Source organism: Osmia lignaria, chromosome 7 (genome assembly GCF_051020975.1).
Source record: "Osmia lignaria lignaria isolate PbOS001 chromosome 7, iyOsmLign1, whole genome shotgun sequence".
In the NCBI taxonomy this organism is placed as follows: Eukaryota; Metazoa; Arthropoda; class Insecta; order Hymenoptera; family Megachilidae; genus Osmia; species Osmia lignaria.
Window position 1 is genome coordinate 8,159,725 of NC_135038.1, and position 14,075 is coordinate 8,173,799.

Here is a 14,075-nt window from a genome sequence, read left to right on the forward strand (position 1 = left end):
AAAGAGCCTGGCAAACAGCCGTTTTCTCCGTCGGATGTCCCGTTTTTCGAAGATCGATAAGGGAGGAGTTCTTCGAAGCGTGGAGAGAAGCCGAGGGACCAGGCATAATAGAAAGAGATCCCTCCATTTTGCCAGCCATCTTTCGCGCAGGGCCGTCTAACCCACCCTCTCTCGTTCTACTAGCTTTTCTTTCCCCTCGCCGTATCTCTTTCTCTCGTCGTACACCCGGCCGAAACAAACCACCCCCTCCCCTGAGCCCCACGCAGCCTTTCGCCACGGGTAAAAGCTACGAGGATAGCTCGCGAGAGAACCAAGGGTTCCTGCCGAAAGTAAGGGCTTAAAAATGCCCCTCCACGCCTTCCTTCACCCGCCACGAGAAAGCCTGCCTTTCCTGGCAACCCCCAAAAATCATTAAAACCATCCCTCGACGAGTACTCCCTTACCAGAGACGGCAATTCCATCCTCTAGAATGATACTTCGGGAGATTCTTTCCGCGGCAAAGTAGTCCGATTAAACGAGTCTCTGAATTTAAGACCGGCTACGTCGGGAAATTTCTATGAATATCAAAGAATAGGTGAGTCAGTCGCTCGATCGAAATGGAAGGGAAATTACGAGGAAGAAAATAACCGGTTAGCCAACAAAGCGCAATAATTTCCTTGCCGTATCCAAGCTAGCGACGTCCACAAAAATGGTGGTACTATCGAGGGTGGCACGCGAAGGATCCTCCCCCTCGATACGACAAACGCCAGCATCGGTTACCACCCCTCGTTCATCGAAGAAAATTACGGAATCGCTTTCTCCATTGTAATTTATTTACTGTGGGAGCCGCGACACTCGTGATATCCAGAAGAAGGTGGTTGCGTAAGTGGACCGGAAGAAGGTGGTATCGTTAAAAAAATCCAAGAACTGGGTGAAAAAATCACGATGCCGGCCAGATGCCGCGTCATGTGCTCTTCCCTAACCAATTATACACCCCGTGGAAACGACACACGGAACGCTGTGTATTCACTTTCTACTGAAACTTTCTCTCGGAACTTACTCTAACAACAATGCGTATGAGTTTTTCAGGTTTGAAAAACTGAGCTCGTCCGCACGAAAGCACGAAAACGCGATTTCTGTCGCACAAGATCGATGTTCGAGTGTCACTTTTCTCCGATCGCTGAATCGCAGGGGTGTGCGATATAAATTCGTTCAATCTAAATTGAGCCGACTTCAATTCCCTAGATCTCGTTCGAGCCTCGTTGTCGTCTCCTTTTCGCTTAGCTAGTCGCCGAAGATCCTCTGCCTCGTTGCACCTTGTATTCTAGATATACGCTTTCTCTCTCTCTCTCTCTCCCTTCGTCCTTGGTGTTCGCGAGCGAGCGAGTCCTGTTATTCCAGGATTCCAGTTGCCTAAGACGCCTTCGCCGACCGCAGAGTAAAGTATGGGGCCATACTTCACCCACGGGGGTTTCCTCGCTTTCCAAGCCGGCTCCCTGCTCGCTCTATCTAATGAAACTTTGAAAAATCACCGGAATTAACCGAATTTGAATTACACCGAGTTTCCCGGTGAACCTGGGGACAGAGGAGCGAGTCGGAGCAGGTTGAAAAGTGACGCAACGATCGCTTAAAGGGGCTTCGACATTCCTCGAAGCCTTTTCCTCCCTTTCGGATTGCCTCTCCGCCGTCACGAGCCCGTGTTTTCTTAGCTTATTGATATCGATCCTAATCCCACTAACGCACTAGATGACTGTTCCCGTAAAACGTTGTTCCCTAAGAAACCGACGCGTATACGAGCGAAAACTGTCCGGGATGGAGCGTCCAGTGACGACGACTGGAACGGACTGGACTGCCGTTTGAAAAAGTGACCGTCGCAATGGTGTCCCCCGTGGGCCGGCTGGACTTGCTTCTTTTGGGTCCACTCGCGGCCGGCCAACCCCACTGCAGTCGAATAAAGAGGCGAAAACTGGACAAACCAGTTTGCCGTTTACGAAATTAGGCTCCCCCGGCGAACGGGACCTGGACTGGCCGATGTCCACTGTCCGAGGGGTGCACCTATGCCACCGGGCGTTCGAAGCGTTCATGAATAACCAGCAACAATGTCCTGCCTGCGACCGGTTACTCTTTCTTTCCCATTGTCGCCTACCAAGGAGTGTTCTATTGAAACCGCGACGCGAACGAGTCATTCGACTCGTCGAATTGCGTCCATATGCCGATCGCATCGCGATAAGCGTAGGAAACGAAGATCCAAAAGAGATCTCGTGTGAGAAAAACAGTATCCGTTCGACGGGACAACGCGAGACTAGGAAAGGGAAGAAGAAAATGTGATAAAAAGAAAAACGATTCCGCGGACGATCAAGTTCTTGCGGGTCGAGTTTATCAGAGGGGGTGTGCAGCCGTGGAACGAAAGGGGTGACATGGCTCGCGCGTCACGAGGATTGCGAAGAACGCAAAGTGGCAGCCGAGGGGTGTAGGGAGGATAGGAGGGATTAGCGTAGACGAGAGGAAGAACGCGAGGTGGACGAGAGAGGCGAGAAGGGGGTGAGAAGAAGGTGGTTCGGCGAACGAAGCAAAAAGGGGGCCGCAGCATCCAGAAGCCTCGGCCGGGGCTCGTAAACACAGCGACAGAGTCTCTTGTTTTCTTATCTACGACGGCAACAATGGGCCCCCAAGAAACAAAAGACGAAAGACGGGCTATTTATTTCGGTCCATTGTTTCGCAGTAGCTCGCAGTCAGGCTTGCTCGGTTGCTTGGCGTACACGAAGAGAGCGGCAGCGAGATCTGCGAAGGGAGGAGGGTAATGTGGAGAGAAGAGCTACCTCGAGATGGCTGCAGAACCACACGCCATAAAGACTAAACGCTATGAAACGTTCCGCGGGTCCTCCTACCAAGCCGTACATTGCCTCTCACCCGGAGCCAAGGGTCTATCCTACCTTTTGCGGAGATAACGAGCTTACGAGCTTAATACGACGATGAAATACTTACAGCTATAAGTATCGCGAGCTCGTGTAATTATGCCCGTGCATCGTTTCAAATTAACAAATCCCATTTATAGAAAGTAGACCCGCGGTGTGTATGCGTCGCTCGCGAGCATACAAAGGGGTGGTGCAGAATCGCAACCTGAATCGGAACCTTTGCCAGCCTTCAACAGCCACGATATGCAATCTTCTCGTGCGCCTTCTGTCGGAGAATCGCAATCCTCTTCCTGTCCCGTGTTCCGTAGATAAACGGTGGAAAAAATATCGATCGAAAGCAACTAATTGACTGGAGATTATCGTAGAGGGATCAAATCGCGTTCCCGATCGCGAACAGGAAATCGTTTCGTTACCTTTCGCCGCTAGTGGTTCTTGTCCCTAGCCGTTCACGGGGTACCTGGGGAGTTGGTTGAATTAATTAAAATTTTCACCGACGAGACGAGACGACGGTGGGCGGCGAGAGGCTAATTTTCTAGCAAGAAAATTCTGATTCTAATTTCATGCAAATGGCCGCTTGTGCCGGGGCACCGAGCCGTTGGAAGAGGGTTACGAGCGAGTAGAACGGAGAGTAGAGGGTTGCGTGACGAGGGTGGGGGCTAGGGTGGCCCCCCCGACGACTCAACGACAACGATGCCTTTCTTCACGGGGGTGGGCCAAGAGGGGCGTAAGAAGAGCGACAAAACAATGGAACGAAATTTAAATTATGCTCCCCGCAAAATGGCGATCGTATGCAAAACCGATGCTTATCCAACGATGTAGAAAGTGAAGAGGCGCCGACTTTGCAGATGCCGGCAACCGCTTCCATGATTCTTCTTTTCTGTCGTTCCCTGTTTCCTCTTAATCTTGTCCCCTTTTCTTCGGAGACGACCAGCTCGTTGCGCGCACCTTGCATGTCGCTTCTGCACGCGATTCTATCCGGCCTTTCGTGCATCGATACCTATACTTATTTATCTGCTTCGACCACGGGGGAGGCTACCGAACAAGGCTATCGATAATTCAACGGATATAAATAATCAATAGCGAAGCGATTCAAAAGTTCCTTCCTATCCTATAACCCGATCATCGTTTTACTTTCAAATATAATTATAACTTAAACGAGCTGTTAGTAATTAAAACGAATCACAATGTAATATAATTTATCTCGTACCGAAGGCTATTTTAAAACCGTGGAAGAAACATCAACGATGTAAAGCAATTACCCCTGGAGATAATTCTATTCGTTAGCTTCTTTCCCCGGGAAAATGGCAGCGATTTACGAACCGACACGACGGAAAGCAGCCGAGTCGCTATTCTTGTTGCGGCTGATTTTCTCTTCTCTTGCGAAAGTGGGTGGTGGGTGAAGAGGGGCGAACGAAGAGAGACAGCAACGGCGGCGGGGGTAAGAGGATGGATTCATTTATCTTTCCCGTAGATCTAGCTTATATTTCACCGCCCCCTGAGGCAGATACTAAGACGAATGGTCTCTCGAGCAGATCTTGCAAAACATCACCCTCCCCCCCGCGTTTCCTCCATGCCCCGTCCTGGCCCACCCACCGGTGACTTGCCATCGAATGCAAATGTAAAACACTGAAGAGGCGAGCTGAACTCCTTCAACCTACCGTCAACCTATGTCGCGGGTATACGCGACCGATAAAATTCCACGAGAATTATTTTTTAACGATCGTGCTTGTTACTTTAACCTTGAGAATAACGGTGAATTACGAAGCGACAACGGTTCGATCGTGAAGGGATCCGGAAGCAGAGGGAGGGAGGGAGGGTTAAGAGTGATCCGAACCAGGGTGGTCAGGAAGTGACCACCTGGACTTACGTACGTTTGGCTGACCGGTCAAACGGGTTCGCGATAAAAATTCGATGGAAAAATCCTTGCCGTGGTACGGTATACGCGTACGAAAAACCGGTTCCCATAATGCCGAAAGCCAGGGGTTCGCTGACCGTTGGTCGACCCTGAAGGGTAGCTCGCGGCCAGTAGGGTAGCGTAAGAAAGGACCAGGTCACGATAAAAAGGCCGACGCGTCGTTCAAGAAGCCTAAGCTTTCCCACGAGTGCATCCGTTGGACTTTTTCTCATTCACAAACGTGCTTCGAATCATTTTCCTCGAGCAGATGCAACCAGAATGCAATGTTTCCTTTTTTTTTTTAAATAAGTACCAAGAAGGTAAGATTGAAATTGAAGGAAAAATATCAAGGTTAATTGGCAATTTTCTTCGAGAAACAAATCGTTTCTTATAAAGCAAGCTTCAGACCAGGAGGGTTGAACGAAGCTGAAGGGGCGAGAGAGATGGTATAACGGGTTCAAATTGGTAACTCTAGAAGATCAAGATGAAAAACGAGCTAAACACCTCTTACTCCTCTCCTGGCGTGGTCTTTCAACCCCCGCCTACGTTCGCCGTACCTCCAGCGAAGCGAGCACAGTCTGGTATACAGCAGCACCCCTCTTTGAAACAGCCCTCGCGAGGCCACGCTACCGTTTTAATATTAATGGAAAGGCTGATGGGAAAGCTGAAAGGAAGGAAATTGAAGGAAAATAAAAGGAGAAGCGTCCTAATATCTACGTCATACTGAAACACTGAGTCTCGTCCATCCTTCAACTCCTTCGAACTCGAAATTTTCGTTCACCATTGAAACTTTCTATACCCGATTGGAGGATTATTTTTAATAAACCTCGAAAGGTTTGCCGAGCACGTGGATCGAGGGTGCCGTCTTCCTGGTCGACAGGAAATGACTGCGCACCAAGGACTGCTCGATAATTCACGGTTCAGCTGACGTACACCGAACCGAGTAACGCAAAAAGGGCGCGAGACTAATCTCGAAGGCCAACAACGATCGTAAAACAAAGCGGAAGGACAAGAGACGGGACACGGCTGTTGGACGACTCGATTAGACACGATTCTTTTCTACTCTGTCCAAGTTTGTTGGAACGTCATCGCGACATATGCGATGGAAAAAGAAGGGAACGAGAAAGTGACACGAGAATGGACATACGAGGGATAATTAAGTTTAAACAAGCCTCGTTTGGGACGGTCAACTTTTTCGACGAGTGACCTGTACACACTTCTGGCAGGAAGATGTTGAGAGGGAAGATGGATCGATTCTCGATGATTCGTCCGAAAATTAAAATTTCTATACGAAACTCGACGAAGCTGACGTTAATTCGATGAGCATAAACGACATTACGAGTTGCTTGGTATACGAAGAAAAACATTAAATCAAATCAAACTCGGATAAAGGTAAAAGAACCCTTAAACATATTCCACGTGCAATTTTCTAGCGAGAAAAGTAGAAGAAGCAAACGAAAAGGACACCGGTCGTTATCCTTTGTAACGAGAGGATTCAGGAGGACTAGGTAGCGCGGTCCACATAAATCCTGGAAGGTTTCATGAAAATTATAGAACGCGGGGTGGATGGTCCCGCGGTTCGTCTCCAGGAACGGCTTTCGTCCTTTTATCTGGAACTGCGGTGCCGCTCTCTCGCGCCGGGCAAGCCGGGCGTCTTGGAGCGGGCGTCTCCTGGACGACGCCTCGGATCAATACCGACGCCCAGCGTCTCATTGGCCCCTTCTCTTAGGTGCCGTGGAAAATCGCCCAGGAGATGACGGCCAGGAAGAGGCAGGAGGGTGCCTGTGCGAGGGCGGACGGAGGGGGTGCTTCTAAGGGGGTGAACCGAGCGGACCTTCCTTCCTCCATCCTTCCACAGCCTCCAGCCATTCTTTGCAGCCGCTTCACCCTCCGACGCCTCCCTCCTTCCATCTTCTTTTCTGGCCATCGCTCGTTTTCCATAACGCGTCTCTACGACGCTCGCTGACGTCTACGTCCTCTCGTTCCACCGAGAATACCTCTTTCCTTATTCAACGTCGTTTTCCAAAGAGAAACTGTCTCCGCCATTCAAGTTATTACGTAGAAAAATTCAATGTTTCAAACTGAAAGAGCTGCTCCTTTGTACCTCGGTAAAGTATTTCAATTCGAAAACATGCTGATATACTCGGAACAGAATGGATCCTCTCTGTATATTTCATAAAGAAAACTCGCATAATAGCCTCTTCCTTTTTCCAACGCATCGGCGAGTTAAGCATGGTCTAGTAGCTCGTCGAGTAAAACCTCGAACAAACTCACCCTCTTTCCATCGATCCAGGTGACCAAAGTCACGGAGCTTTCCATTCACTTTTTTCCAACCTTTAATCGAACGGGGATGAGAGTCGAGGGAGGTTCATTAGGGCGGGCGAGTAAACTACACGACCACGAGCCAGCACCGGGCGGATTCGCTTTAAAAGCCGAATCGTCTTTTTCTTGCGTAAACTTTCGCGGTTATCGGGAAACGAGGGGGATGGAATCAATGAGAGAGGATCGAGGCGACAACACATACGCGTGGCCAAGTGATTTTTTGCCCGGTCAGCCCCTTTTTTGCGTATCCTCTTTACACCCTCTTGCCCCGTTCCCTTGCTCCTTTTCACCGTCCACCTTTTTTCTCCCGGTTCCTGGCGAACGCAACGCGCGCCACGGGACACATTATTAGCTTAATAACTCCGAGGGACCTTTTTTAATCCCGCCACCGTTTTCGGCAGAAGCTGTGCCCGCGGAAGACTTTAATTAAAAAATAAACAAGCAGAGAGCCGGTAAACGCGAGTGCGGGAAAAAGATTTAAAGCTCGCCCGGACCGGGGACCGCCTCGGGACATTTGCATTTCGATTCTTCTTCCACGATTTGCTTCTTTATCGCGTGTCCGCCAGGCCGGTCGTCGTCGACGCAAAGTTTTGCAACAAATCGTCCGTTCAAACAACGGCCACGCTTTTCAAATCACGCCGCGGCGATTTCCAGCTGGCTGTTGTCGCGGTGAAAAATTAAATTGATCCACGATGAATTATGAAATAACGCGGCTGTCGGTGAAAAGTTCAAAGGTGTGCAAACAAGTGTATTTACCACAGTCGACGGTGTACATACGCAGAGGGAAAAGGAGGGAATGCAAACGCGTATCGCGAGCCACCGAACACCGTTTACGAAACGATAAACAGTTTGCATTTTGTTGCATGGACGACCGTATAATTAGCACTTAATAAATCCGTGGCACGCTTCTACCGTCGCTCTCTTTTACGCGCTGCGCCACTGATAAACAATCGACCGGCAGAATTTGATGAAACAAAGCTCGCGCGAAAGAGTTTCGAACGATTGATCCGTCAAAAATTTATCGTCCTTCGCTTATCCATCAAACGACGACGGTTAAACAAAATGTCGAAGAGAATTGAATAAAATTGAAGGGAGAAAGAAAAATAATCTTCTATCGTGGTTTGGGTTTCAAATGCAACATTTTACTCGTTGCAAACGTTTTTCTAATCGACAGAAATCGAAAGACCAAAAGGATACCATTTTGAACGTCGAAATTTCCGTAGACAAGGCAAAGTCCAAGTTAGCCACGGCTTAAGAAGGACCAATGGTAGGTGGTTCGAGAGGCACGGCAAGGTGTCCAGCGGCTTATTTTTCCAGGAGGGTGGGTGTCCAGGGTGGGGATAAGTCGCGAAGGCGGTAGGGTGAGTGGGATGGCCAGCTGTATGCGAAAGAGGGGAAAAGACGCGAAAGTGGGGTAAAATAGGCCGCAGGGTGGGGAGGAGAGGGCGACACTTAGATGGTTAAATCGAGGGGCAAGAGGGTGCGGAAGAACCGGGGGCCGAGGGAGGGTCGGTTGTCCCGATAGGCGTCCGAGCGACGGAGTCTACACTTCGTTAACCCATCGCAATGTTATTTAATTTGCAAAGTACACGACGAGACGAGAGGCTGCCCCGGGTAATTCCGAAATTTCAACCCGGTGACTCGATGTTAAGACGAACTTGCCTCGATGAAAAACATTCTATAGAAACAACCCTCGACGACTAATAATTTTCTCCATTACATAAACTTCGGCTTATTGAATTGTTTTGGAAATTTATAATCTTAAATCTCTCGAAACTTAGCGTAGAATCTAAGGGGTTGATCGTCTAAATTTGATCATAAGAAAATTACCCGAAAAAAACTTGTCACAAAAAACGTAACACACATCCCATCTCGACCCAGAGCAGAAAAAAGCGTGACCCCTCGCAGCTGGAGGAGATAATCACCCGAAAATGAGGCACCCCCTCGGCTGTTCACCCCGGGTCTCCTTCAGACAGGTGCGCAAAAAATCACAGTTGGAAAACAGGGGTGATGATCTACCCCTAAACAGTGCAACACCTTTTTCTCTCTCTCGGATACAAGTTTTTTCTCGACGCTTTTTCGCATTCTCCCATGGTGCGCCGAGGGTGTAACCGGGCACAGGTAAGCTCGTTGATCTATGGACGAGCTCGTTGACAAAAACGCTTCACCCTCGGCTAGAATGGTGACGACAGTTTGGCTGTTTATATTTATACGGCGCGTTGACCAGACGATGATGATTTATCTGCACGGATGCACGCGTACGGCCGAAAAACATTCGGTAAATATCAAATCTCCTGCGTCCGGCTGTTGACTGATGATAGTAAAAACCCATTGGCCGGACAAACAGCGACGGCTGAATTTAACCGAGGCCCCATTTTGCGCTATTTGACGAGTCGCGGAATTCGAATGAAAAGAAATATTGGACTTTCGGGCAGGTCGTACATTCGAAATTCAATTATCCTTCAGTGTATTTAAAAACCAAACTACCCCTGACGTCCTTTAAAAAAACAACAGATACGAAAAATGTATTAAAATCGTATCATTTGCCATTTGTTACAAACTACGTTTCTCAGCTTGAGACGAAGAAATTCTTTTATAATCGAAGGAGGGTGGAATTAATGAAATTCCCGCGGTCCCATAATATAGCCGAGAAGCAAACCAACGGCATAGCGCGCCGCTTGAAATGTAGTTCGACGATCATCAGTAGGTACCGGAGGCGCCACGAGTCATCTCGATTCGAGGAAAACGGTTGAGTCGGTAAAACGGAATTATTTTTGGATCTCGTCCAATCTAAGAGGATTATTCGATCCTGCCATCGGGCCACCCACGCTCCGCTGACAATCCTTTCTCACCAGAGTAATCCTTTCTACGATGCAACGTTTTCACTCAACCGAGAACCTTTGGCTTCAATGTAGCAAATTGAAAACAACGTTTCCATACCGATCTACGATTATAATTTTAAATATTTTTTCAAAACAACTAACGCGTAGAATGAAATCGCTCCTTTTTTTAAATCAATCATTTGATAATTAGTTAAGATACTTTGTAGTTTGAACGAAAATGATGCAAACAAGTAACGCGAGGTGCCTTCGAAGAATTTCTTTCAAAGGAAAGGTATTTTTTAATTTCGCGCGTAGAAGGTATGGTCAGTTCACCGAGATATTTTCATCAAGGTCGACGTTGTTGGCTCCCTTCTCTCACCCGTGATTTCTTTCTCGTTCTTTTTCAATGGTGCAGTCTTACATCCCTCTCTCTTGAACTCTTTTAGGCGCAAGTGCAATCTCAACCAAAGTCTCATGGAAAACACGCTTTCTGCACCGCTTCCTACTTTGTTCCCAGTTAAATTCGTGAAACTGAACGCTTTTACTCCCCTCTGTTTGGTGGGATGATTTTTTTCAGATAACTAGTGAATTTTCTATCTGATTTCATTCGAGTTACAAATCAGTCGGCGTTAAAAATGATTCTCCGTTCGACTCGGTCCTTCATTTTCAGACGCTTCAGAATTCACCCTCCAGCCACCGCGATATATCAATTCCCTCTTTGCAACGAAGGGGATGATGAATCGCGCGAATCCTCCTGTCCTGCCCTGACGAGTCTCCTCACCCCGCACTTGTTACTCTCTATTGCGAATTGCGTAAGCCTCGAGAATATCGATAGTCTAATAATATGCGACGCGATGCGTTCGTTTGTTAGCGGCGCATCACATCGGTTCGTGCACGGCTTTTTGCCGTTCCTGTTGTTTGCGGTTTCGGGTGCATTCCTCGCTATTTCCTCCCGACGCGTCTCTCTAGCTTCGTATGCCACTATTCTGACGCGAGAAACCATCTCAGCACGCCATAGGGAAAACAGGGATCGCGGTGTATTGGCAAACCCGGTCCCGCCAATTTTAGATGCTTTCCCGGCTTCTTTTTTTCCCTCTGCTCTTCCTCCACCTTGCACACCGCTGATCGGTCGACGCTGCTTTTCGTCTTCGTCCTCTTCTTCTTCTGCCACTGGTCGCACGCGGGTTGCCATTTTATTTTCACGAGCGCGTCCGCTATTTTTGGCTGTTCTAGAAAACCCGCCTGCCTCTCCTTTTTCCGAGTCTTGGCAAGCAGGTTCGAGAGGCGATCGTGCGCGATACGCGCTCGTCGCGAATTTATTTTTATGCATGACTACGAAAAATATTGAAAGGAACCGAGATTGCCAAAAAGCAAGACGCGAGGTCCAGCTTGTAAATTTTTGACGGACGTTCGAGTCTGCCAGGAGGGGGGGTGGAATCTTTCCGCTGTTCCTTTGCCAGAAACTTGAAATTCGTAAACATTGTATCTACTACGTATTTGTATCGAGCCATCCAGCTTTTACTCGCTTCGCGCCATTTCCTCGTTTTTTACCGACGATCAAAATGCAAAGCATTCGCGTCGAAATATCCGATAAATTTCGTAGAGGCACAGAATCGGCGAAAATATTCAATTCGATGTATTTCAAGGGACAGGGTGCAACGGGGTGGGAAATTTATTTAACGCGTCGTGTAAATAACGCGCGCACAGCACACGCCGGGTGAAGCGTTGCACGGATAATGTGTGCAGTCCCAACAGAATTGTGAGTATTGATCGTTTTGTAGTAAATATATATAGTTTGCACTAGCGCGTCCTAGTGTATCCTAATATGTCGATAAATATGGCGGAATAGTGTCCATCGGATGATGACTATCGGGCAAAAGTAGGCACATTTCGTTTCTTCTGCGCGGCGAGCGAGGGGAGCGAAAGGAGGGTCAATGACCTCACGGAAAATCGATCGACTCGAGATCAGAAAGGACGAGGGTCAACGTAGAAATTGCAATCTCGCTAATAACGAATCGCGCGAAAACCGTTCAACTATGAAACACGCAACCCCTTCGTTTTTTCTTTCCTCCGCTTCTCTTCGACCGAAGGATCATCGATCCAAGAATCGAAGAATGCGAAAAATTACCCCCAGCGGTGAAAATTTATATTTAACTTCCTTGTTCACTGCAATTAATCAAGGTTCTCTATTGATAGAATTCCTATAACTTCGGGTTGAATTAGTTAAAAAATTAAAAGTGCTATTCATTATAAACGAAACGAAGTATGAAAAAAGGATCGCAACTGGGAAACGAACGAAGAGAAGATTCTCAAATAGCCGGTAGAAGTGTGTTCGAATGAGTACGCGTGCATCGACGAGGAATACGCAACGTCCCCGTGCGAGGCGCGTCAAGGTGCAGCAGGGGGGTTGCGATCGAATCCCAGGGATCGAGGAAATCTTTTTCGTCGCGCGTTGCTCACGCGTATTGGCTCACCGTGTTTCGTATCCGCGTATTTTCGGACGATTTTCTCCTCTGTCCGTCGCGTGTGAACGATAGAGAGCGGAGAAAGTGAGACGGGAGCAGAGACAGAGAGAATGACTCTTCTCTCTTTCGCTTCGTCGCTCTTCTCTTCTGCCCCTACGCTTTTCCTCCTGCTTTCTCTCGGTCTCTGTCGGTGGCCCGGTGCTCGCCCCTCGGCAACTCTCGCGCGTCTCTGCGGAACGGGAGGCAACGGACCAACGTTTAATGTAAATCGCCACGCACGGGCCGCGCGCGCGCGCCTGTCCGAGAGAGAAAGGAAGAGGGATGCTCGAGAGCGCGAGAGGGTGGCCGAGCGCGAGGGCGAGGACAGGGACGAGGAAACATGCATATGTATAGGTAAATGTGTACCTACGCCCGCACCTCCCTCTTGCACTCGTTCGTTCCTCTCTCATTCTCTCCCTCTCCCCATTCTCTTCATCCTTCTCTTCGATCCTCTCCTTCTCTCCTATCCTCCCACATCTCTTTCACTGGATACTTCCATCCCGTTCGGTGGACGGTCGGCTCTCTTTTTCGTCCTAGCTCCATCCCTGTTCCTCTTCGCGCCACTTCGATCGCTTCACCTTCCTCTCTCCTCGCGCTTTCTTCCTCGCCTCCTCTCTTTCTCCCTCGGTTTCGCGTGACCGTTCTTCATGGACGTGGCAGAGTGGTCCTTTTTTTTTCCCCGTCCTTTTTTCCCCCGTCACGCCCCCAGGCCGACGAGTGATTTTTATAATCTGCTACTTGTTGCGCGGCTCACCGGCGGCCGGCGTGCAGCCCGCCCGGAAAAACCGGAAAATAAAGGAAAATAAAAGCGAGCGGGCCGGCGCGGAGACCGGCTACGTCCAGAGAAGCGGACAGGGTGCCCTGGCCAACGGGCAACCGGGGTGGGAGAATCAGCAGGGTTGGGGCGGGGGAGAAAAAAAAGAAAAAGGCATCGCGGGACCAGCCGACGACGGATGATCAGCGCGCGCCTCTGCACGCTACGCTCGTTTTTACCACCGATTCTGTCCCGTGTCCGCCAATCGGACGGAGACACTTTCCTCTTCAAATTTTTCTTCCAAAGTTCGCTTAATTTCTCGACGAATATTGCCATCTCAGTGACCACTCGAGAAAGATAGAAAGAATAGGATCATAGTCGAGGGGAGGAAGGGAAAAAAGAAACGCGGTGGCGTACGGACGTGGCGCGGAGGAATTATCCCGCGCGCGGCGAAGAGCCGAGAGCGGCGCAAAATGGCTTCCTCCTTTTCAGGAATTATCGCGATGTAGGAAGTCTCGGTGGACGGTGGTGGGGTTGGAGGTGGCCACGAAGCGGCTGTCGGCCGAAAGTTTAAAATAGAATATCTCGCGCGAGTAACTTTCATCGGTCGTCAAAAAATCATACAGTGTCGTACCTAGCGGGGGGCACTGCTTCCCACCCACCACGGCGAAAGAGGCTCGAGAGATTGAGAAAGAAGGAGCAGCGGTGAGGAGAGGAGAGGAGTGAAGGGAGAACGGAGAACGCCGCGGGAAGAACGGTGGAACGAGAAAGAACCGAGGGGGAGAGTAGCCCTCTCCTCTGCACGCCGCGATCCGTCGAGCTCTAGGATAGGCCACGCGGTTCGACGGTGGAAACGCCAGAATGCACGCAGACACATGCACGCGG